At 32.0% G+C, this 27209-nt stretch overlaps 2 protein-coding genes across 6 annotated transcripts in view; one reads left to right on the forward strand and one right to left on the reverse strand.

The window, feature by feature from the left end:
- Positions 1 to 27209, reverse strand: part of LOC140672753 (uncharacterized) — a 201790-nt gene that overhangs the window by 82490 nt on the left and 92091 nt on the right. Inside the window, exons 1-2 of one of the 3 annotated variants that reach the window (XM_072905182.1) lie at positions 13388 to 14045; positions 12947 to 12989 (exon numbers count right to left, since the gene is read on the reverse strand). The gene's annotated coding sequence lies outside the window, so the exon portion shown is untranslated. Of the gene's footprint in view, positions 1 to 12946; positions 12990 to 13387; positions 14046 to 27209 lie in introns of those variants that run through there. The other 2 variants (XM_072905149.1, XM_072905173.1) reach the window with 2 other exon arrangements.
- The window catches only part of LOC140672726 (1-phosphatidylinositol 4,5-bisphosphate phosphodiesterase epsilon-1), a 135286-nt gene that overhangs the window by 17604 nt on the left and 90473 nt on the right, over positions 1 to 27209 (forward strand). Inside the window, exons 1-3 of one of the 3 annotated variants that reach the window (XM_072905114.1) lie at positions 1417 to 6024; positions 10592 to 10660; positions 18192 to 18233. The gene's annotated coding sequence lies outside the window, so the exon portion shown is untranslated. Of the gene's footprint in view, positions 1 to 1416; positions 6025 to 10591; positions 10661 to 18191; positions 18234 to 27209 lie in introns of those variants that run through there. The other 2 variants (XM_072905112.1, XM_072905123.1) reach the window with 2 other exon arrangements.

Here is a 27209-nt window from a genome sequence, read left to right on the forward strand (position 1 = left end):
TTCGCGGTGCCGTAAATTCAATTCGCCCAAGTTCTCTCTACGTTAACGGCGCCCGCGGTGGATGTATAAAGAGATGGATGTCTATCCGTCGTCGTTCGCGAGACGCAGAGATGCGCGTGTTACATCTCTAGGAAGGAGAAGGGAAAAAAGTTTGCTGCAATAAATTCCGTTTAATAGACTGCAAAGCGAATAGCCAATCTGTTGCGCGATTGATCTCCATTCGAGTGAATTCCAAGTGACTTTTCCTCTTCTTTTTCTATATCTCACTCTGTTTAACCACTATTATCATTATCCGATGCATTGTACATACTGGTGGATAAGTGGTCCGTACAAATCATCGCGGCATTATTGTTGCTAATTCGATAGGAACGAGACGGTTATACCAATTACATGCACGTGCCTGCTATTGATTTCTGCACGAACGTAGGAAGAGAGAGAGAGAGAGAGAGAGAGAGAGAGAGAGAGAGAAAGAGAGAGGGAGAGAAAGCATGGCTGCAGTTTGGATTGTGAAGGGGATGCGAATGCAAAGTCGCCCGGCCGAGATTATTAAGCTCTCGCTCCGGCGCTTTATTACCTGGATTTCTTTCTCTTCCGTTTATTAGTCCGTCCAGTCTTCTCTTCCATCCGGGTTTCCAACCGATTTGACGCATGAGAATAAATCATTTGTGAAAGCAAATATTTTTTTATCGCAATTTACATTAATTCACGATTATTCATTTCATCCTCTCTTGTCGCTCTACTTTCTTCATTTATGTCCAATCGCAATCTGCGTATCGCGATGTGACAGAAGCTATCGTCCACTTGTCAAAAATATAATAGGTCTAAATGACAAGCGCATATATAATCTAATTGATTACGAAAATTGAATTAATAGCTGCATGAAGACTGTCATTCTTTATTTAATTGCATGACAAATGATTATTGCATCAATCACAAAGAATTATATTGTCACTTAAAAAAAAATGAAAATTTTCTCTCTCTCTCTCTCTCTCTCATTTTTTTTTTCACTAGATTTATTTATTGTATATTCGTAATTATAATTTATTACTAAATATATCTTTTTTCGATGGATACAAAACATTTGAACTTTTGCTTTTATCTCTACATAACTCATAACTTTTTGTAATTCTTAGTTTCTCAGTTTTTTCGGAAAGGTAAATATATTATGTCAGTAAGTCAGTCGATCAATGAAATAATTATTTCTGATATATAACTTTTGACGTATTTAATACTATCAAAAAATTCACCATCAATCACGATTTAGCTATTGTAATGTAATAATTATTTGAAAATTATCAAATATTTCTTTAAATATGAATTCTATCGTTTTAAAAATTCCAATCATCTTTTCGATATAAAAGATTATTGATAATTATAGAAAGAATTATGAAATACAAATACATTCGTTAATAATTTTGTTGGTCAAGACACGAAGATTTCCTCAAGAAAAGATTTTGATAATATATTTATATTTTCCTTTTTCTATATCAAATCATCGAATGATTAATGCGTAATCTTCATTTTCGAAATTAAACTATTAACATTATTAACCATGCATTAAGTCGTCCTTAATGTATTTAGGCAAGTTTAAAAATAACAGTACAGTTTAAATTTGAAAAAAAAAAACTGTATTCCACAACTATCATACGCATAAATTTTATAGCGAAAGAAATGTTCGACAGATCTGGAATATCTCTATGTATAAAAGATGTCCTCCTCTAGTGTTCTATCTGTCAGGTCTTATCATCGCTAGCAAAGCCATCTTGTCATCAGTGTGCAAATGCACGTCTATTCCTCTAATTAGATAAATTCCTCGACGCAGTCGGGAAATCACCTCTGAAGTGTAAAATAATCCGTCAACCTTCTCTCTCGAAAGCATGTATCCTCGATCCATTGCGGGTAATCTTTAAAATTCGATCGAGCCAGTCACAATGTCTAAAGGGCAGACGTCTCTCGAAGATGATGCACGTAGCGCAACTGGCGCGGACAAGTAGGGTAAGTGCCATTCGGCACATACGTCGTAAAGAGGGAGAACGTTAGTAAAAATAACTTTTGTCACCCTTTTCCATCTCCATCTCTGTTTCTTTCCCGATCTCGTAATAAAAAGAGAGAGTAAAACGAGGATGAAATGATGAAATAAATCATGGCTTGTTTCCTCGCCTAGCTCGTTCTAAGAAGAAGTCGCACTGATGCAAGAGCTATGAAGTGACATTGAATAGTCTCTGTGAAGTCTAGTTTTTTTAGACATTAAGATTCCCATTTTAAACTACCGAAGAAAAGAGAAAAAATGCATACACGAAAAATTGACAGATCCAAAACATGAAAAAATAGAACGATAAAAGAAACGTTGATGAATCGCAATCGGCGATATGATACAGGCTGAAAAGAAACACCGTCGCCAAGAGCGGGAAGGAAAAGTCAATGTGAAAACATGAGCGATTCCCCTGTGGCTTCAAAGAATCTATCGCGGTAAAGGAAACAAGCGGGTAGTCAAAAGAAATAATATACCGCATCGTCAGATGACATACAACCACAGCCAAAATTATTAGACATCCTTTTTATTATTTCTTAGTATGTAAATATTGAAAAGGTTGAAAAATTTGAAAAAAAATTGATCAACGTACGCTAAAACTTCAAGCTTCAAGATACTTTTTTAATTTTTTGTCTGCAACAATTTTTCGCCGAGTATCGACAACATTTCTGAAAAATACAGGTTAGTTTCAAATTTTTTAAAAATTACCGATCAACTATCGATAACTTGTTGTTATCGATAGTTTTTAAAATATTGTATCTTTTATATACCATAGTTTAAAAAAGAACACATTGTTTTCCTTAAAATAACGTATTTTTTATTTACTTTGCAGCTCAATAAAGAATTTCTCTCAAAACATTTAAGTCAAGTTGCGTAAATTACAACATTTTGCTTACAAAAATTTTTTTTTAACTTTCCTATGACTTTTTTTGTAGTCGAGTTACATGACTTTAAATTAAACTATTACTTTTCAGAAATGTTATCGATAATTGGCGAAAAATCATCATAGACACAAAAATGAAAAAAACATTTTGGAGCTTAAAGTTTCAGCCTTAACATACTATCAATAGTTTTTAAACAATTTTAATCATCTCAATATTTACAAGAAATAAGAAAAATTGAGCCTAATAATTATGGTCATGATTGTAGATATATGCACATATATCTATTGTAATTTAGTCGAAGTTTATTCAATATTGGTGATACTCTCTCGGTATATGGTGGCCTCGCAAGTGGTAGAAGGACCGAAGGGGAGAGGAGTACTTTTGTACGCGTAGAAGTGAGTTTCACCGCACCATCGGTGACGATATTGCTTTTTCTCAAGCGACGAGAAAGGAAACGATAAAGGGCAGAGAAAAAGAGCGGCACTATAAGCTGCTACGGATAATTCCTGAGGATTTACCATGATGCCCGAAAATTCCCGGACGCAATCGGGATGCGTGAGATGCGTGAGACCATCCAATCGATACTATCAAAAATATTAAAACTCGTTACGACGCTTCCGTTCATTCAAGAACGTATCATTCGATTTCCTCGATCAACTTCTCTCGTTTTTATTTAGCAGATTTTTTTCTCCCGCACTCGTCGTCCCTCGGGCTGGATTATTTCAATATTTATTTTAATTAAGTTTGAAGCGGGTTGATAACAGGATACGATCTTAAAAGAGGAGGGTAAGATAGAGTCTAGAGGAGCAGCGCTACTTTACGTTTACGTGATTGTTTTTCAATGTATCACCAAGACAGAATAAGCTAATGTATACATGATATAACAACGACTGAAGGAGAATCGATCGGGGGATAAGAATGTCGTCTTTTGTTGTCGAAAACTCTCCACCTCGCTGAAGAGAGTATACCGTAGGAATAATTTGAGTCTGCGTGGAAATAATAATTAACGGTAACATTTCGACAAGCGCGACGCAATTTGCGAATGAAGCCGGAACGTTACGAATAATCGCGTCAGGGATCGTGGTTATTTGTAATTTGGCAGAATTTGCCGCTACACCAAGCGAAATGACAGGGAGAATCTCTTACACGGATGATAATTTCCGGGTTTATGTATACGAGATATCGCTTCAATTAAGTGAGCGTTTTCGTAGTGAAATGTACATCGAGATTAATCTAGACGACAGGGAAAAAGCAAGTGTCCCTGTAGATTAAAAAAAAAAAAAAAAAGGGAAAAACGCGGTAAAAAATGACGTTTAAGTTCTGAAATAGTAAATATGCGTTCTGTACATTTAGTGTTAACAAAAGTCAGTTCCTTCTTTATATTTGAAAGGAAAAAAAAAGAAAAAGAAAAGTGAGTGAGAAGTTTAGAACGAAGCAGAGCAAACGAAACAGAGAACCATGTAGTTATCCAAAAGTTAACTGTAATTACAAAGGATGGGAGACGACCGAGAGCTCTACAGAATCTCTTGAGAGTCACATACATGTAATATTTCAAGTGTGCATAGCGCTTAAGTCAACATTCTCGAAATCGCGAATGTAGAGCACAATATATACGTATACTTATATACGACCGATATTATAATATTTTCAGTGGAACATAGGCGGATGTAGATAGGTACGAAGACTTTTGTATGAATGCGGAAACTGGCTCCCAAGTGGAACAATTCAGACATTTCCGATCCTATATTGTCCTACATTATCGAAGGATCGCATGAAATATCGGTGCTTTAAATTACGCGCTTCGAATTCAACTAAAATTTAAATCTACGATAGTTGAGCAACTTTGAAAAATTACTAGATTGTATTATAAAAATATGTGTAGATATGTATGTGAAAATTTTACAAAGCCATAATAATGAGGTCAGCTAAGTTTTAGTCATGCGCGAACAAATAAAATTTATTAATTTTATTAAATTTAAATTGACATAGTACAAAAGAACGATAAAAACGATGCATTACGGGAAAATGTGTAACATTTAATTTGCAAATGTAGGATAATCATGACATTTTCTTTTATTTGTAAAAATGATCTAATTTCTGCAAATTGGAATAAAATAAATAATAGTTGACTCGAAATATAAAAATTTTTACATTTTGTAAGATATCACATTGAATCGCAATGTGATCTTATTTTTGACACATTTTTTATGCTTACACATACATTATTTTTCAATTTAAAAGATAAAGGTAGGTATCTTAGATTTTTACAGAAAAGAAAAAGATAGAGCGAAAAGTGAAAAATGCTGTGGCGGTTTCAGCATTTTTATCTTCATTGCCGTTTCATCGCAAGATTTATGTATAATAATCAGTTAAAAAATCGCATGAATCAATTTAATGTGCCCCAGATTATATTCAACTAGCTAGATTGTATAAATTTAAGGTAATAGAAGAATTATAAATGCTAATAAACTAAGTAAGAGTTCAAATCGTTGAAAGATATAATTACGCAGCAAAAGCTTGTATCGCAAGAAAATTAAATTGAGTCTCGAGGTAATCAGCTTGTTCATTGATTATTTAACAAGATATTTCCGTGAGCGTAGCTTGTAAGTGAAAAACTGTCAGAAACCAAGAATTACAGCAACAAGTTTTCAACTGGCTGACGATTAAAATTGCAATACTGTGCGTATTTCAATGATTTAAATATGATCTAAGATTACACGTCATACAAATAGTGCTACTGTTTCGAGAGAGAAATGAAAACTGCAGCGTTTCCTTCGTGATGACAGAGTATCTCTACCATCGGTTTACGCAAACCAGTGCGTTTTTAATTAGGTCAAATTCGAAATCTACAGTGAAATTTATGTACGACCGCATTTTAATAACATAACAAGTTTTGATTGCTTCATTCTGTGTGTTGGCAGTATATTCACCCGTTTCACGGATGCGCTTCTAACATCAAAGTTGAGAGGCGAATCTGCGATATCGTCTACTGCAAATGGCTGAGCAAGCAACACGCAGATTTTCCAAGAAATGTATACATATATATTCACACTCGTACTACGAGCTAGAGAAAACTAATCGCAAGAGGGAAACTTCTCACCGGAATGGGTTCGTAATAAGCTATACTTGCTTATCGCAGCTGATTAAAATAATGAATATTCGAGAAGATGGAACAAAGATGCCGGGAATATAAACACTTTCTCGCTGCAGCTAATTCGCGCGCGAGAGTTATTCTTTCAAATCGCAAAGAGATTTGTGAGAAATATTCCAAATTACGTATGTAGCTTCGTTATCCAAACGGGAAAAATGTTAGCGCGCAGTCGCGATGTTACGTAATTTCCCGCGTAATTCTTGGATTATTTAAGGGATCCCAGCAAGATTCAGCATGATTATCTCCCGGCTTAACGCTAGTAATTTCCACGTCATTAGTATCACTGCGCCAGAGTTAAGGGACACCTCCCTCTGTGACGCACACACACACACACATACGGGCAAGAGAGGCCTCCGGTGAAATCGATTAATACAAGTGTTCTGAAGAGACAGTCGTTTCAGATCGCAGATATCGCACAAGCACTCGCGCGCGAAATACCATGCATCGAGTATGGGTACAACTGGCGAGAAGGAACTTTTCCGATACGATGAAGCAATTATTTCACTTGCGAGTATCGAAGTTTACTGTTGATCGACGTGCCGATTGCATGGATTTCCCAATCGAGAAGGAAGCCAACAAAATTGCATACATCTTCTACTTGCGCGCGATAGTGATGTGTTATATACACTCTTAATTACAGCAGCAGGATTACGCCCGCACGCCGTTATGGGAATTAATTTAATGGAACGAACGCCACGCGCGCGCCATTTGTAAATAAATGTATGGGCGATAGTTATAATTAAAAGCGTCCGCTCGTTATATCGGGCAACGTGAATTATTCCCAGTCGCAGAGAGTAAACTCACTAATGATCACTGACCGCGATGTAATTCCATCCATTCCGTCGCTGTTCGCAACAATAGATCGTACGTAATAACAACGACTGTCTCCTTTAAAATCACTCGTCGTTATTCAGCGCGATAGAAGAAGCGAGTAATGGTGATACAGATCCGCAAACTTGCTCGGGAAATAGACGTTGCTGGCGGTCAATTTATTATTCTTATGCAAATAACCGGGCGAAGATTAAAGTTCAGCGTATAGTTAGGCGCATTAACCGAAACTTGGCGCAAGACACTTGCAACAAGGTGCTCGCAGAGGCAGACCATGTTAGCCTATCAAGTAGTTGGGCTGGCAGAGCCAAAAGTTACCTGTCGATGTATCTAGGATGTAAAGGAAGCTATCCGTAACTCCCTACACAGCTACGCAAACTTGGGAAATTTCTCGTTAATCGTGAAAATATTTCTTCCTTGTTAACGTTCTTAACACTTTATAACAAATATAAAGGATATTATATGTTATTTTATGTCTCAAAGAGACTTCGTATATTAATTTGTAGATGCAATTAAATATACACACAAAGATTCTTTTTTAAACAAAAATATTTACGCGCAAGAGGTAAAGTTTTTTCTGTTATTAATAAAAATTAGTCATGTTTAAAGAGAGATGTGCTTCTTTATAAAGTTATTAAGATAATTACTCTCTTCGTATAATAACTATGTTTATGCAAGAATAATCGAATTAATAATTTCGGGGAAAAAATTAAATATAAATTATGTTTCAAAAAAATGTTACTAAAAAAACTTATTAACCTATTTTATAAATAGATTAATTAGATAACTAAATATAAATTCCACAAAATGTATTTCATTAATAATAGATCGGAAAAATGTTATTTGACAAGATATCGATTAAATATATTTTTATACGTATTTGTGTATTTTCAATGAATGCATTTTCGTATTAAAAGTTTCTAGAGCTTTTCTGTTAGAAGCTTTAGTAATTGCAGGAAAATTTCGGTGTAATTGCCTTAGGTAGCGCGACATATTTATGCAACGTAATTTCACTTATGAAATGCGAAGAACTTCGAGATAGCATGTGAGCCGGGAACAATTTAATTAGCAGTTCATAAGATGATTAACTTCACTGTCACGCGTGTTTAAAGTGAAATTACGACTTAATTGCGCTTTAATGACTATACGATATGCAAGATCAGTACTGACATTCCGAGTTAAAATTTGTTTATTACTATCTACTTTCGATTTCAATTTTTAATCTATTTTCATTCTTTAAACAATCACATCATCTTTTGAAGTTATTTAATCTATAGTTTTGTCGGAAGCTCTTTCTTAAGTTATAAACTAACAGAGGTTTAAGGAAGAGCTTCCGATAAAACTATAGATTAAATAACTTCAAAAGATGATCTGATTGCTTAAAGAATGAAAATAGATTAAAAATGTATAAAAAATGTTATAATTTGAGATACAAAATAAGAGAATTTTTAATTCTTATATAAATTATCTATAATAACTTCGATCAATTATATAATTAAATTTCGAAATCTTTTAGACTATAAACATAAAAAACTTGAGATTCAAAATAGAAGTAAAATTTCAGATCGAGATGACTTGAGCATCGAATAGTAATACGGATGGTTAATAATTAATGGCTTGATCGAAAGGTTTGATAACCTAATTATAACGCAAACTTTCAGAATAATTTATACGCATCATTATCGAACAATAAGCGCGTTTACATTTTGAAAAATCATTAAACAAATAAATTATAAGTCTTATATCGTGTTCATCGACACAGCCGGAGTTAAATATTTAAAAGGAAAGACATTCCACGCAACACGTGTTTAGTGCGACGATATGTCTTCGATGTATGTATTTCACGTACAACGAGTTCAACGTATTTGTGTATCTTGTGTGGAATTGGAATATGCCACTCCGAACGAGGAGAAGAAACCAAGTTTATCTTATTTACTGGCTACAGTAAAGAGGATGTCCCGATTTTTCGTTTTAGAAAAGCGCGGTCTCGCCTAAAATTTCCACAAACGTGAATCGAGCGACACGTCGATCACGAGTTGAAATTTTTCTCTTACTTTCGCTCTCAATTTTCAATCTCACATCTACTTTAACAGCCAGCAGTCTGAGCAGCCGAAAAGATCACCTTTTTTTAAAGGTATATTTTACTTATATACAACTCGTACTTAAAATCACGAAATTTTACTTGAGTTAGAGTTTTTCTCTTCTACTACAATTTTTAATAATTGTGTAATAATTAAAAAAAAATTATATATATACATATATTATAAATAATTTTTCGTTTCTTTATTATGCTGCATTTACATAGTAAAAAAATTGTGCGTCGATATGTTAAAATTTTCTTTTGTGTTACCATGTTTTGATTACTACTCAATGTAAAATTAACACGCAGCTGATATGTTATTATTTTTATAACATTTTCATATGTTACATTTACGTCAACTTTATAACTTGACACTTTGTGTATGTCTCTTAAAAATGGAATATTATTTTGAGTGCTTTTAACAATCGTTTCGAACAATCAACATGTTTCAAAATTAATTTAACATTCTAAGAAAAGTTAAAATAAATCTTCGAGTGATCATGAACTTTAAAATGTTCTATCAACATTTCTTACAAATTGTTGTAACTATTCTTTCATGTAGTTTTTAATTAATTTGTATGTTATTTTTACATCACACTTAAAGTCACAATAACCAAAATAAATGTACAGTTTTGTGTGAATTACTTAACATTTCTAATTTGTCAACAAGTAACACGCAATAAATGAGTTATTTTAACTTAAAATTTAGAGTGGACTTTCTGGGACATGCAACAAAAAGTTAAAACTAACATTTTATTTTTTACTGTGTATATATGGAACATGGAATGGTTTTCATAATTTACTGAAAAATTGCAATAAGGCTGAAAAAAATAACAAATTTCAAGTTCTGAATTAAATAATAATAAATAAAAAAAAGATTGTGTATGAGAAAACTCCCTCTTTAAGGAATATTAAAGTAGGAAAAAAAATTCCAACTCAAATAGAGTTTCGCTGTTCTGAGTGGGAGTTATAAGTTAAATAGTTTCAAAAAAAGATAATCTGACTTGCTTAAAGTATCAAAGTAAATGTTAAATAGAAAAATGAGATCGAAAGTAGAAGAAAAATTTCAACTCGGGGTCGAGTTTTATTACGTACTTTATTACGCACGGCGGAAAGATTAAACGAGTTATCCTATCTCTCGTGCACCCCCTCGTGAATTCCAACGAAGAGTTTCCCGACATTTACTCCGAAAGCGATCGTGTATCATGAAATAATTATTCATACTCGCGAAGAGGTGGATGAGGTGTTCTCTCGTAGAGTTCTCAATATATAAGCCTCTCCACAATCTTCCAAACAACTTGACTTTACGATCAAGTTTGCGACTTGTTAGAAGCAATTCAATACTTTCTTTTCTCCGCGGCGAAACTGCGCCGGTCTCGCGAGGCCGTACGAGGTTTAACCATGATCCGTCATAAAATCAACACGTTGCCCATAAAGATGTGTACGGCGAGAACAATTCAAAGGAGAAGATTTACAATAACAAATTTACGCAGAAACCAGAAACAACGTGTTGCACGTATATATTAGATTCTTTCGATAAACTTTTCTGCTGGACGTTTCTTTATTCACACGAGGTATATAGATGCGACATAAATATTGATTTATTTGTTTTTCAGACGAATGGGCCAGAGATCGATTGTCGAGAGAAGCATATCACATTTTAAAGGAAACGGCATATCCTGGTGGTACGTAAAACCGTTTCAATGATTTATTGATGCAAATCATTTATTGCGAAAAAGATATAAAAGTAACGAATAATACAATTAAATAAAAATAAATTTTCTATCTATATAAAGCAAAATTTTAAGCATTACCATATGCATTATATAATGCAGCTTATCTAAATTTAAAAAACAAAAGCTAAAAGTTATAAGAAAATTTAAATTTTCACGAAATTTTAAATTTTAAGTAAATTTTTTTAGATAACTGATTCATTTATAATGCTCTAGTTTTCTCAACCATATATAATGCAAGCTAAAATTAGATGTATAACACATGTGTTTTAATTATCGAATAATAATTAAAGTTTACGTAACATTAATAATTTAAGAATTTTTAAATTAGAGACGCCTTAAAGTTGTGAGAATGAAGACAAAAACAATCTTATCAATCTTACAATCAATAACATGTAATTTAAGTTTAGAATAGCTGCCATTAATTTAAAACTTTTTTATGTTTTTTATGTTTATTAAAACTTTTGCTCGTGCGTTAAAACGCATATTTAAAAATTTCAAGCAATCGTACTAAAAAATTACAAAGTTACATTTAAAAAAGATTGTCTATTATAGGAAAAGAAAGGGTACTTTGCATCATATTTTTGTGTTTTATTATGATAAAGAAATTTTCTCTGATATTACTAAAGAATGTCGGCAATAAGTAAAGAACTAAGTGTACATAACTTCTTTAGCATCTCCTGTATATTCAAATCTAGAAATACACCGCGCCAACTCATAGATAATTATCGTTATAAATTATAGCCATGTGCTTGTGCGCGAGTAATATCTCAAGCAACCGCAAGTTTGTTATCTCACGAAGATATATCTGTATCGCCAAGCACAGCACGCGCTATGTTCCGATAACGAATCCGCGTAAAAATACCGCGAGACGCGGGAATACCTTTGGGAAAACACCAGGACGGTACAGTTATCTCCGTTTCGTTCGTGACGTAACAAAAGAAACATCCCCTTGGAAAATGAAATAGCCGCATAAAAAGTCGCCTCACTTTTATTCCCTCACAATCCCGCCGTAATTACATTAAATGGTACAACTGTTCGTCATCGTCGATATTCTACCTCGCCCACTCAAGAACGAATTGCTCGAACGAAATAACGAAGTTGAGCGTGTTCAAGCAGCTGCTTTATTAACTGTAATGCAAAACGAGTAAATTCGGTGGCAAGTGCCGCTAAGGATCTCGAAGGGTAGATTAGGTAGATCCAGACGAGGTCGAGAAGGTCGTCCCAAGCGGAACGAATGCGCGTGAGTTTGCATAGCAAGTGGTTGCGCGAAAAAGAAATATCGATCCGTCAAACGTGGAATTCGAACAAATCTCGCTGGCGCGTCCACCCCGCAGGGTGTAATAAATTTTTCCAACTTCTTAATCCTCCCGCAGGACATTTCCGTATTTACCGGCGCCGCGGGACCATTTCGCACCGTCTTGATTATTGTCGTAATACGAGCGACCGGTTGCCGACGAAGCTGCTTTTTTATTCAAACAAAATTTAAAAAAAGAAAATTGCAACCTCTTCTGAAAATTCGTGATCGTCCTCCCCTCTGCGCGTTTCACGCAAAAGTATTTGCCAAAGAATTGCAATCGTCAAAAAGAGCAAGAGTTTGCTTACTGATTGAATGTATATTCTTCTTTTTATATCATTATTTAATTATTTTATAACATTTCGAGTTGTGTTTAATAATCTTTATATAACTTGTTTCTACAAAACTAATCTCATCAAATAAAGATTGTTTACATATCTTTTTATCTAACAATAAAACGCCAGAAAAACAAGATTTAACATACATTGAAATGCATGTGAAAGTATCTGCAAACTAAAAGCCTTTCTACATGGAGAAAATTTTATATTAAAAATTACTATGGCATGTAGTAACTGTGGACCGTTAGGATCATTCCAAGTTAAAATGCTATGTAAAATTGTAAAAATTGACGTAATTTGGAACTTGGAATGATCCTGACGATTCATAGTTACTACATAACATGGTAATTTTTAATATAAAATTTCCTCCGTGTATAGTTCTGACTTTTGATGGAGAGATTCTTTCTTTTTCTATAATAGACAATCTTTTTTAAATGTAACTTTGTACTTTTTAGTACGATTGCTTGAAATTTTTAAATATGCGTTTTAACGCACGAGCAAAAGTTTCGAATTAATGGGAGCTATTCTAAACCTTGCTTATTAATAAAATAATTTTTTTACCCATTATGTCAATATGAAAATAAAAAATAATTGATCACTCACCGATACGATGCGCAGCGGCAGAGTTGTAACACGCAACGTTGATCTGTAACATAAAAATATATATTCGAATTAAAAATAAAATTTAAAATAATTAATATTTCGAAAGTATAAATAAGACAAAAATATTTAATAAAAAAATTATATTATTTCCAAAAAAAGCATTTTGGTTTAGCTTTTTTAACATATAAACTATAAAAAAATTATAATTAGTAAAATCTACTTTTTATATAAAATAATCTAGATAACTATATAAATCTTATATACAATCATATATATATATATATATATATATATATATATATATATATATATATATATTAATAATTATAAATATCTTATATCACACATATAATGATAAAATGGATCATTATTATTAGCGCAAAGATAAACAAGTAATCAGTTTTCACAAATAATAAATTAATTAAATTATAAATAGCTTACCTCACGATTACTCCATCGTTGCCCAATGCCACTCTGAGTCTCTTCTCTTGTTCATTCTTTGCTGCTCTTTATAGCACTTACTTGCGGAAACACAATTAATTACGATTGCGCGCGCGCGCGCATTATTAATCAACAAAATACGACGATCGCACGATATTATAATCGCAACGTTAATCAAACGCGACACGCACTTTATTATACTGCCACGTGAATAGAATAACGGGATCTCAGTCGAAATCTCACGAATCTGCGATTTAATTAAACGCGCGGATGGATTATCGTTAATAATAACTATGAAAAATAATTGTATTTTCAGAGGTAATTCGGAGACATGTGGAGAATAGCGCAATGTTACTTGCTCGAGTTTCACTGTGTAAATGATAACAAGGTGATCACGTATTACAATAATAACGCCACAATTCGGCTCTCGTTCAAGTAGCACGATAATGTTTACATGCGGTAACCTTGTTGTTATTCGCGCGGCGAATAGCAAGTTCAAGCAAGCAACAACAGTGTCGAATAGCTCTGTATCTTTGTATAAATGAAATGACGCGAATATTATAATTTTATATTAATCAGTTAGCAGATATTTTAAATAATTAGCAGTTTGTGTTTTTTCATTCAATCGTAACTTTGTACTACGATAATCAATTTTCGAGCCTACAGTACTTATCGACACTTATTGGAGCGACTGACATTATTATCGTTACACGAAGACACAGACCGGCCCGGTATTGTTGCCTACTCGAGTCTTGCCAAGTGAATAACAACAAGGTTACCGCGTGTAAACATTACCGCGCCGCAAAATACAAGCGCTGAATTGTGATGTTATTGTAATATGGTACGTGACCAGCTACGACCTACGACTTTGCTATCATTCGCGTAGTGAAACTCGAACAGGTAACATCGCTCTCCGATATGTCTTTGTATTACCTACCGAAATACAACTATTTTTCATAATTACTTACAATAGTCTCCGAAACATGGTTTCGAAAAGTACAAAAATACAATCATTTGCTGTAATTATTACGATTAACGATTATTAGTATATATCTTCTAATTTGTATAAAAAACTATTGTTTTTTAACGACTATTTGTTGAACTGAAAAATATACAAACGTTTTACATAGATGCCGGTAAAAGTTGACAAAGACTTACACGAATCATTTTTCTTTTGACATATATTTTATTGTAGAGGGCACATTCCTTGATAATACACGCTTTTGAATTTTGTGACGGTCTTCTTTCTGATTTTAAATTAAAAGGGATTCTTCCCCACCTACGAATTTACTAAAATATTTTTTTTTTGTATTTTTATCACAAAGGACACAGAAAAAAGAGGAATCTTTTGTTATGATAGTAAAACACGCGTTTATTGAAATGAATTTATTTTTTATTGTTATATTAAAATACTCTCTTAATAAAGTATTCAAGTTAAATTAAAAAAAAAATAACATTTTTTTAATATTAAATTAAATTGTATTTATTTTACAAGTCATTTAGAAAATATAATTCTCAGTGGTGCAATAAAAAGAAGTGTAAACAAAAGAAATATAAACACACAAGTAAGATATAACGAAAAGGTGATACAAATAAGTACGAAAATTATAATATTTCAAAGTTACATATCTTAGGAACCAAAAAAGACCACCGCAAAATTTACTTACAATTAAAAACGTATCTTGTATAATATATTTACGTCAAGAAAAATGATTCGCGTTGTGTAAGTTGTTTTGTCAACTTTTACCCAGTTGCCTCTGTCATATGAATAGATAATTAATTACGCAATTGATTATGAACAATGAACGATGAACGACACGTACAAATACGGTATAACACTAGCTAATTGATTTAACTAACGAAAAGACATGATACATCGATTGTTTGTCAATAGTATGTATATTTTGTTATATATGGAATTTATATTGAAAATATATTCTACTCGTGTAATATCGCGCGATATCGAAATAATGCCGGTGTAATTTTCGATCATAACAAAACATCTCGGATACAATATAGATCGAATCTATTGTGCGATCATTTTCGCGTACTTGTCGCGTCGCAATATAATAAAATGTATATATCATGTTACAATTTAGAAAAGTGCCGCGTAAAATATCATAAAGTAATTGTCGTATTTTGTTAATCAACGTACGCGTAATTAATCGTGAGTGACATGAAGAAACAGCAAAGGAGACAAGAAAAAAAGAGAAGAAGAAAGCCTGGGATGGCATCAAGTAATGATGGAGCAATCATGAAGTAAGCTATTTACATAAGTGTGCAGTACAATAAGATTTCTATCTTATATTACACTTAGAGATTTTATATATTTCAAGATGTAATATAAAAATCAAAGTTAATGAAAAAAATGTTCACTTTTTTCATTTATTATTTTTAAAAAATCTTATATTATTTAAAACCTGTATATTAAATTTATAAGTTTTATATATATTTTCTTTTATTAATTTAAATGTTTTAATTTATATATATAAAGAGAGAGAGAGAGAGAGAGAGAGAGAAGGAGAAGAGAAAAATAAATTTTTTAAAATAATTATTAATTATTCTTACTATATTAAAATTTAACAAAAAATTAATTTATAAATAGAATGAAAATATTTTTAAAAATTATAATACTATAGAAAATAATAAAGTTAATATATAAATAAAATAAAAACAAATTTTTAATTAAAATTGAACTGTAATTATTTAAAAAATTAAACAAACATATGTATTATTAAAAATAATAAACGTAAATTCGTCTGTTTATCCAAAACAAGATTTCTTGAAAAATACATTTTAAAATTTGTTTCTTAAATTAATAAATTAAATAGTCCAAATATAATAACTAATTGCAAATTAATTGTAAGATAGCATAAATAATTATTTTTTTTCAAAATAAGACTAAAAATGGATAAAATTTTAACTGTTTAAATTAAAAAATTTACATTTAAAGTTTAAATTGCAGTTGTTTAAACTAGATCTACAGAATTTTATTATTTTTAATATTAATATTAATATAAATTTTTTAAATAATTAAAAATAATTTGAATTTATATTAAGTAGATTAAATTTTTTAAACTTTAAAGTGTAATTGTATACAAACATTAATTTTTTTCTAATAAATCTTTTTATAAAATAAAAAAGTTATTAAAAAATTAATTATTTAGAAATAATAGTTATATTTAAAAACCTCGATATTGAATTACAATACAAATTTTAAATGAAATTTTCAATCTTTTAGTCTGTCAAATTAATAAAAACGCATAATTTGCATAATTTACATTTAGATCGATATAAACCAGATCAAATTCTATCTATATAATAATAATAATAATAAAATGTTTACTGATATAGTTAATAATATATGTGTGCACGAACACGCTCGTATGCACGCGCGCGCTTTAAATTGCAATTGCGCGGAATTCACTAAACATGGAATAATCGTCATACTACCGCGATATACTATATTTGAACATAATAATACGCCAATTTGATATGTACATACATACTTCTCTCAATATTACTGATATTATATGCTTGCTTGAGGTAGATATTTAAAAGCTTAATTTCTCGATAATTATTAATACTTTAATAATAATATTATTGAAACTACATTCACGCAGGCTGGACAAACCTATTACTTGTTCACTCGATGTGATATAACTGTATCGAACTGTAACGCATAATATAACGATCACCCGATACTTTTTTCCAGCACTGCTGATGTTACATGTTTTCTTGCAGACGATAGGTATTTATTTGTTCACGATTTTTTATCGGACCTATCATAACTCAAATACAATGAGATAAATGAGTCTTATGATTGGTATACACCACAGCATTATTACAATTGTAGCATCATAATGTAGTATAATTATGACAATAACGTTATTAGATATAGCAATAATTACAGCGATCAGTGATTCCGTTCCTCCGATATTCATGGTTTTCCACACTTGAGCACGATTATACCTGCAACATAAACAATCCAGCGCTACAAATGACCGCGATGTAATATATATACACTGTAAACTGTAAACCGCGCTCGCGGCGACATCTGGATTTTCGATTTCGTTGGAGCTAGGCCGATTCTATCAATGATTCTGCAATGACGTCATGACAGCCACTGCATAGCACATATTGCATTGGCGTGTTACACACTCGAGATCTCGGAATTGGACTACAATGTCTGTAATTTTAGTAATGCATCGTACGGCTGTTGTTAGCATAAAAAAGCGCGTGATACAAATTAAATCTCGATCGATCAAATAAAATGTCAAAGTGGAATCAGCCCTTTCATTGCTGTTAATTAATGCTATTAATTAACTATACAATTATAATGATGGTTATATTTTATTGTTACTTATTAAGATCATAAAAATTATTTGCTTCATTATGAATTATTTTTTTAAATTATTGATAACAAATATCACTTGCAAGGAAAAATGTAGTAGTCAAAAGTACCGAGAAATATCAGAAGATTGTCGTATTATGTATAAATATTATCTATAGTATACCGCGTCAATAATAGAAATAAAATAATTGCCCATTCTGTTAAGCAAACTTTTTAGCACTAATAATTTACAAAAGTTTATATCTAAATAAATTTTTTTACGAAAATTACTCATTTTGTTTATTAAATATTTGTTTAAAAGACATACAATTTCGTTGCGCGTAATGGTTATTATGAAATAGTATTTTATTTTGAAAATGTTATTGGTGAAATGTTATTGGTAAAATATTATTTTAAACTTTGTTCTCTCTGTCTTTCTCTGTCATTTATCAATATATTTATATTTTACAGATCAACGTTGTGTACTAAACTCCGTCGTTGCGCATCATATCGGTGAGTGGTGAATTACTTTTTGTTTTAAAATAATGTATAAAGCGATAAAAAAAATAGTTTACTAAAGTTTAGATGAGTTTTGAAAAAGAGATGAAAATATAGTTTAAACCGAGGGTAAAGTTAACTGAATGCTAGAGAAACCAACTTTAAGAATCAAAGAGCCTAGAAGAATTCGCTGTAACGAAATTTTCGTTCATATACATGCGAATACGTAAATTAAAAATTCCTGGCGGTCGTCCACATGCGCGTTTTCTCTCATATTCCAAATAATCTCCATATTCTAAATATTGCAATATTATAAAATATTCTTTTATTTGTAATATTTCTTACGGAATAATTCTAAATTGTAAAGATACAAAAATATAAAATAATTTAAAATAAGTCAAATATATTATAAATCATCTTTCTGCCACAAAATAGTCATTCCATCCGTTATTTTACATTTTTGCAAACCGTAGATATTAAATAAATTAAATCGCCATTCAGGTCAGATATACGAATTCGAATAACATTTGCAAATGTTTCGATCTATGTATATTCAACTATATTTTATATTATATTCTAGAAATGAAACCAAAAAAAAAAAGTATGTTTATTTTGTAGATATGTATGCTTAAAATATTGTTATATTGAAGAAAACATTTATTTGTTTGAAACAAACTTTGTCTACAGATATTTATTAATTTCGTAGTAATGGAATAGAAATATAGTCAGTGGTACAATTATATATCGGGGACAAACCTCCTAAAGCTGTGTACAACGAATTAGAGACAGTAACACAAAAAAATAAGAGCGCAAGCAAAAAAGAGATAGAACGAGTACACTGCGCCAATTTATCGATAAAAGCAACCTCCGCGAGCACTCGCTATCGATTTTTTTTTATTGCTAGTTTTTCAAATAATTTTAATGAAATATTGGAGAAACTGGTTGCGGTTCGGTCGAGACTGTTCTTTTCTCTTCTCTTCTATTCTCGCGCTCATACATCAGCTAGTTTGTATCTCTTTTACACATTGCCTGGAATTTCATTAGTTCGAAGCAGCTTTGTTGTTTGATCAATTATCACGGATGTACATGGTTGGGAGAAAATGCGAAAGATTATGTTCTTAATCATCACTTTTAATTAGTTAAAACTGATAGAGATAATTAGTTTAAGAAATGGCACAGCTCTCAAAAATTAAAGAAATTCCATGATTAGCATGATAATTAAAACTAACAAGATTATTCCGCGATTTGTACAAGTCGTTATTTAGTCGGATAATTATATCGTTTGACAATATTTAAAGCACATCATTAATTATTTGTTTATATAAATGTAATTGAATTTCTGTCCATTTTTACATAAAAGAAAATTTTCAAATTATTTCGAATGATATTAATAAAGCTTTATTTTCTTCATAAAATAATGAGAAAATTGTAAGTTATTGAATTTTAATCATGGAAATATTTCTAAAGTTTATTAAAACATTGGAAAATCTTATTCTTCGCACAATAAATGTATATTAATTGTAAACCAACATATTATTTATTCCTCGCTGCATTGTACTCAGTCAAGCGGCTTGACTTGAAATGAAACTGGAAAGTTTCAAAGAGATATCAAAAATGTTAGATTAAAATATTACATTTAATAACAAAAATATGACATGAATGATAACAATGGAATAAATATAAAAGCAGTTACATTAAATTTTAGGATCATAATGAGAGAATTTGCTGCACATAAAATATAATACAAAATTAAATCTTATAATTAATAATATACACACATCAATTTTACAGATTCACTGTAATTCGATATTACATGGAAACATCGGTTTTAAGCTTAATAAATTCCAAGCGTTTTTCAGCTTTAAATAAGGCATGGGCACCCTTCCTTTTCAATGAAATTTGTTTCGTTAGTAAAATATATATAAGTAATTCATTAAATATATATGAAATTATATTTAAGTAAATATTTCGAATATACTAAATCTCTTGTCGTTATTTCTCTTAAGAACTGTGAGCAGAAAATTAATTCTATATCAATTTTAATATAATATCATAAAACTTTAAACGTTTGTAAAAAGAAAAGTCAATGAATAACGGATGAATTTCATACAACGACGAGCAGATGCATAATGTTTACATTTCCCTCGATAAATTTGCGGCATTTATGTGCTGTCCATCCATTCGCATATTGTACGCTACGTTTCCCCACATAAATCTCACCGTTCCTAACTTAATCACGTTGGATTTATCACACGGCGCTAGCATCCGTAGATACGACTTGTCCGAACGATAAATCCCTTAAATTGTCGCATCAATAGATTATAAAAATAATGCTATTATTAAGCATTATATTTGTGTTGCTAGGGATACACAAAATTCTAGTCTAATTTTACGATGATTAAGTTACAATTAAAAAGGGCGTCCGTCAACTGTGCTTGCTCTTAGTTACAGACGTTGTAATTAATTCAACTCATAGTTTTCCTTGATAGGTTTTAACATTTAACAATTTTAAAGTTACATGACTCTGTAATCGTCGAATTGAAAGTCTCATTCAAAGTCGGTTTAAAATTATATGATGAATAAAATCTTGTTCTCATGTCGTACGCGTGTAAAACGGGAAGACAGACAGAGAGAGAATCTTTCTAACTTTCATGACTTATGTTCCTGAAAAACTATTACTGCTTCAACAACTATTTTAAAAGAAAAATAATTTTATCCAAACTGATAAAAAAAATTTTTATAAATATAATAGAGAGAGAGAGAGAGAAGATACGATTGACATGTGATTAAAAAAAAAATCTATTTACTTTGTGGTATAATTACATAAATTATTCGCAGACGAATAATTTATATAATACTTATTAAAGTACATTTGTTAGGAATGAAGGAGATGGCTTGATATTCCCTATTATAGACATTACGAAAGATTAACGAAATGCCGCTGCTAAAAGCGGTAGAGACGTACGTAGCTGTAATCTGACAATGAGTGACAACCATGATGGCAATCATGTCGGACGTCAAGTAGAATAGGTCCCGTTGTGGCAGCTTTCTAGCTAGGTAACGCCAACTATAACGAGCTCGAAGATTATGTAACTTCCGTAACAAGCTGACACAAGCGCACGATATACGAACAGAAGTGCGAACAAGTCGATTTAAAAACTAGCATTACTATATTGACAGCTTTTGCAGAAATTTATTATTTTTCCTTAGAAAAATCGCTTTGTAATTCATATATGTATATGTATACGGGGAAAAAAATTACATTTGTATGTAAATATTATACACAAATATCCACTCGCTTTTTCATGATGCCTGCTTTCATCTCTTTATTCTTGGCACAGTATTGAAAAAGTCAAGAGAGTATCTCCCGCCATCTTTACTTTTTTTTAGTTCTTAGCTAACATCTGCTTCATCATTCGTTTTTATCGCCTTTTGGTGTCTATTCAAGTTCCCCAATCGGACTGTTTATAAAGTTTTAGCGACAAGCTTCCTCGTCCTCCCGATCGCCTTCCCCGTCGCGGTTACAGACACCCGGTTACTACTTTCTCGACTTTCATCGTATTTCCTGCACGTTTTATTGCCCTTATTCGGATCCAAAGAAGCGGAGTTAGATTCTTTCGCACGCAACAGCGTCGAAAATATCATTATTCCAGTAAAGGAACTCGGTTACGCGAGTTTATTCTATTCAACTTCTTAACGTATGTATTTTATTAAATTATTATTAATATTAGTTATATTAAAATAAAACAGATTTCCAACAGAATTCCATGAAGAATAATAATGTGATATTATCAAAATTGCTGGGAAATAAAAATACATATATTATATGAATTTACGAGATCATAGGATGACTTTTGTACTCTGATATAATCTACGGCGCGAATAGTTACACGCATAAATTTCAAGTCTTCTGAAATGTTTTATCTCGTCTGTCAAGCTTCGTATCGTTTCCAAATCCCGGATCCACGTGCAAAAATCGCGATACCGAATCGTCAATTTTATCGTTATACCTCACGCCTTTGTACACAAAGCCGCGAGAGAAGAACAGAGGGATGAGAGATCGGTTCTTTCCTTCTCTCAACGGACACGTGTATACACGCAGCGGAGAGTGAAATCTTAGGGACGTGACGGGCTTGCCAAGAATGATATAGATAAATGCGATACGATGCGATGCGATGCAGGGCAGATACCGCGCTCTCTCGCACGGGGTGACTTTACACACCGCCCACGCGAGCGCATCGTAGCTTCCGCGTGGGTGGTTGCTTATGCACATATATGAGGATATAAGGTCGGAAAAACCACCTACACGACATACAGTTTTATCACGATTGCACACGATAAAAAATTGTCGATTTATCCATCGCGAGTAGAGACGCCGACTTCTGCCCATGATGCATGATATAACCAACGTATCATCTCGTCCGTTAATTCTCTCGTGCACGTATATTATGTATATTTTTTTTTTGTCAAGAGACAACGTATGTATACGCGTAATCGTTGTTTTGCTCCATGAATGCGTAGGTACTCGTAATTTAACATTAAAAGAAGAATATATCTTAGTTTATTCTTTTATAAAAATTTACTACAGCGAATTATTGAGAAAAATATACAGTAATTAAATATAATAAATACTGGCAGTATTTCAGTAATTTTTTTGGATAGTACTTGATGCAAGCACTGATTGAAGTACTTGATAAAATTACTGATATTAATAAAATACTGACAATTATTCATAAATATTACTCGGACATTTCTCGGTTTAATTTTCCAAAAATCAGTTTAATATCTCATATCTGGTCCCTTGTACGTGGATCAGAAATTAAACTAATAGAAATAGTTAGAATATTACAATTTTATTAGCAGCATTTTGCAGGCTTTATAGTCGCTCGTGACAAAAACCTGAATACTAGTATCGATACTAGTAGTGAATAGCGTGTCGCATAGCGATAAGCGAATGAGCTATAACCCCAAGCACTTGACTTAGAAATTGAAAATTGAAATATTAATACCAGTGCTTTATTTCTGTAATTGAATTCTTAGCAGTACTTTGCATAAGTATTTTATCATTGATACAGTATTATACCTCAATATTTTAATCCTAATATTAAATATTAAGTATTTAATCACTAAAATCATTAATACTGGAGTATCTTGTAATCACGTGAAGCTCAATAATTTAAGCATGAGAAATTATTGTACATTAGTAATTTAAGTACTTAAGATAAATAATTAATCACTAACACTCTGTGATAAATTTCTATAACTTTATTATATCCTCTCGTTTGAGGAAGATGCATATAACAAGAAAAGCGAAAGCTACTTTGTTATCTCTCGTTCTCTTTGTCTCCTTTAGTTTTCAAATTTAAAATATTCCTTTCATAGCTCGTTTGATTTGTAGCATCCTCAACAAGCGGACGATTCATATTTATCTCAGTCTTACTTACGGTAAGAAATTCGGAACGCAAGATATTCGTTTTGACGCGTGGCTGACGGGGTTAGCGAGATTACTTTACCTCGTAGATGTTTACTAAATTGGAAACAGTTCGCAATTGAAACTCGCAATTAAAACTCGCCAGTGGAAGCGGTTAACCTTTCGCAAAGAAACTTGAGATGCACGGGACGCGAAGCGATCTGGAACACTCGACTCAAAGCTTCCACAATGGGTGCCCGGGTAAAATGACTTCAAAGGCTATCGTCTGCATATTTTAACATAGCAAATGGATCCGCATTTGTGCTGCGCATTTTGCGCGACGAAAGCTCAAGCAGCTGTACGCGAAAACATCTCGTGAGAGAAAGAGAGTTCCCGTGTTTAATATTACACAATTTTGTCGGGGGACGGAAGGAAAGGAGGATTTTGAAACATTCGCGCATTTGATAGGGTAAAGTAGGGTATGATGGCCATACGCTGTAATTTTTTCAATAATCGCTACATAATGCGCTTTTTTACTCATTATCAAAGATAATCGATATTTACACTATTTTATATGCATACATTGTTCGAAATAACGATATTGTGAATTTTATATCATATTTTTACTTTTGACTACCTGCAAAGTGTGTTTCATGTGTCCACTAAAAACTGTTATAACGTCGAATAAATAATAGTTAAGCTATCGTAATCGACGTTAAACATATTATAAAAATATGTAAATTATATGACCTATAATTTTTATTTTCGTTTTCACTATTTTTTTTATAAATATTATAGCCATCTTTCCGTCACTATGGTCATCTTTTCCTCAAAAGTTGGGTAAGAAGGCCGATGCTTATGTTGTACTATTTGAATAATATAAAATTTCTATGAAATATATTTTCCTTTTAATTTCGATAATATTGCGTAATTTAAGCTGAAGGTGACGATAATATGTCAAACACTATTAAAAAATAACAAAAATAAAAATATGTTTTTTGCGTCTTAAAAAACTATGGCCATCTTACCTGAGTTTACCCTAACGGTCCTTTTCCCTGATCACTCTGTGTCTCTAGCATTGGATAAGATGAGATTGTGAAATTGGTGACCGCGTAAAAATAAATTTTAAAATTCGAGCTACAAATTTATTTTTTATACTTTACGGGTGTTCTAATTAAAAAATAATAGTACTAAAAAAAGTACTATACGAATGGGAACAATGCGCTATTGTATTTGTAAGCGTTCGAGAAACAATGCAATCCAATATAGCTAATTTTCACACTCTCTACGCAGTTTTTTACTTTTATACGTATCACGTGACGAAATCGTATGCAAAGAGCCGATATTTCTATAGTTATAACTATTTTTTTCCGTTATTAAAACATATACGCGACATGGAAAGAAAAAACAGAGTATGTAATTTTAAAGCGTTGGATTTAAAATTATTTTTATAAAGCGTCCTTCTTCGTTTCAAAAATGTTGTATCTTATTGAGAGACAAAAAGTGATGATCTAATGGTGTTATTGCAGATATGCATTGAATATTTTCCACGACATCAAAATTTCGCAAAATTTGTACGATTCATAGTTACACCCTCTATCCGTGCAAGCTTTCACGTGCGCACGTTCACGTACGATTCTCTATGTTGCCATCCAATTCGTTTTCTGAAATTGGATGGAAGAAGCCAATCGGGATCAGTCATTCTGCTTCATGATCCGACGTGATCGCGAAAAAAACTTTGCGTAAAACAAACAAAAAGGATGAAGACTTGCTCGTAAAGAAGTCGAGGGGTTGTTGAACAATTTTGTTTATAAATGTTGAAATTTTATTTATTCGCGATACACGCAAATTAATTGCAACCTTCAAATATTATGATTTCAAATATTATAATTCATGACAATTTTGTACAACAAAAGCATATGTTAAGCACTTTACATTTCATCTAGCAAAATAAACGCGTGACAAGAAAGTGTCACAAAATAATATCTACTAATCGATAATCGGAGAGCTAAGGCAAAATCTTATAAGTTTTAGTTCGTAAAAGTTAATTAAAAAAAACAAAGTTAATAAATCCAGACGATACAGTTCTCTCATCCAAAGTGTTGTATCACCTTTAAACTATCTAAATAACACGTACACACATATAGATAATTTCATTAAATAATTACACCAATAAAACATTGATGATATCTAAGTAGTAAATAACAACTGTAAATCGCTCAGAAAGAAAGCTGACCTTTTTTTTTAAATTTTTTGTTATTCTTTCTCAGTAATCCTCTAATTATGTAATATTTAGTAGAATAAACAGAAAATTGAAAGGGAAAGACACGATACACATACATATATTACATTCAAGTGTATATAATTTTCCCCAACCCGACAAAAATATTGTTACATAATACTATTTTAACAAGACAGTAATAATAATAATAATAATAATACTTATATATATCTATTAAGTATATAAGTTATTATACAAGACAGTAATGATAATAAGAGAACTAATCTCTTTCCCTCTTCGTTTCATTGAGAGAGACGAAAAATCGATAAGAGAAGCGGGTGTTGAAGAATCGAGAACTTAAAATCCCTTCTGAAAGGATGCTCTTCCGGTAACATCTCAGGAAGTCGGAGGCGAGTACATCTCTCGTTGCAATCCGTGCACGTTCCGTCTAACAGGTAAGTATCGGCTTTGTGGAAACGAGAAGCCGCACGAATTCCCCATAAGACGCTGTTGAATCCGGGGTAAGGAACACCGACGAGACACTCGCTAAGTAATCGTGAGTCGTACAGACCGTCACCGGAGGGGAAGCTTTGACGATTCGTAGGGTTGTTCGCCCTGTTTCGCGGATTCCCGAAGGTTGTGTTGGAACGACGATATATACGTATGCCGTCCGTTGGATTCCCGCTGTTGATAGTAAAAGCGACCGTAAGCTCATAGAACACGGATCTCTCTCTCGTGGGACGCGCGGTTAAAGTCAAAATACGTCGGTGAAATGCGCTCTTCATGATCTTTAAATATATTCTCGCAAAAAACTCAACCTAAAACCTCGCTGCTCGGGGGAAAAAGAGAGAGAGAGAGAGAGAGAGAGACAAGGGGAATAACCTCCATTTTAATTATGTAGGTTTATGCTTATTAGCTATTTGTTGTGAAAGATTTACGGAATTATATTAACAATTAAGTGTAATTTTACTTTTTTTTTATAGAGTAATAGTGTTTAATAAAAATTCGGGCAATTATTTTTCAAATTAATTAAAAAAGATTTCCGTTTCACGAGAAGAGATGAGATTGCTTCAAGGTTTTCTTTGTGTTTTAGTAAAAGGGATTTCACAATGTGTACTTTTGAAGAAATAAAACAAACACTGCGAATAGCTAAATATTGAAACTAAAGCTGAGGCTTAAAATATTTTCAAACATTACTTATATATAAAATTCTTTCTCCATTCTCTTTTGCAAAGTTGATTCGGCTTGTGCAATTTTACAGAAAGTTTTACCATATCGAACGAGATTGAAATATAAATCAGTTTGTACTTTATTTTTTCAAATGCATATATCTCGTGTATGCAAATATTATCTGTAAAGA

The sequence above is a fragment of the Anoplolepis gracilipes genome, chromosome 1 (assembly GCF_047496725.1).
Source record: "Anoplolepis gracilipes chromosome 1, ASM4749672v1, whole genome shotgun sequence".
In the NCBI taxonomy this organism is placed as follows: Eukaryota; Metazoa; Arthropoda; class Insecta; order Hymenoptera; family Formicidae; genus Anoplolepis; species Anoplolepis gracilipes.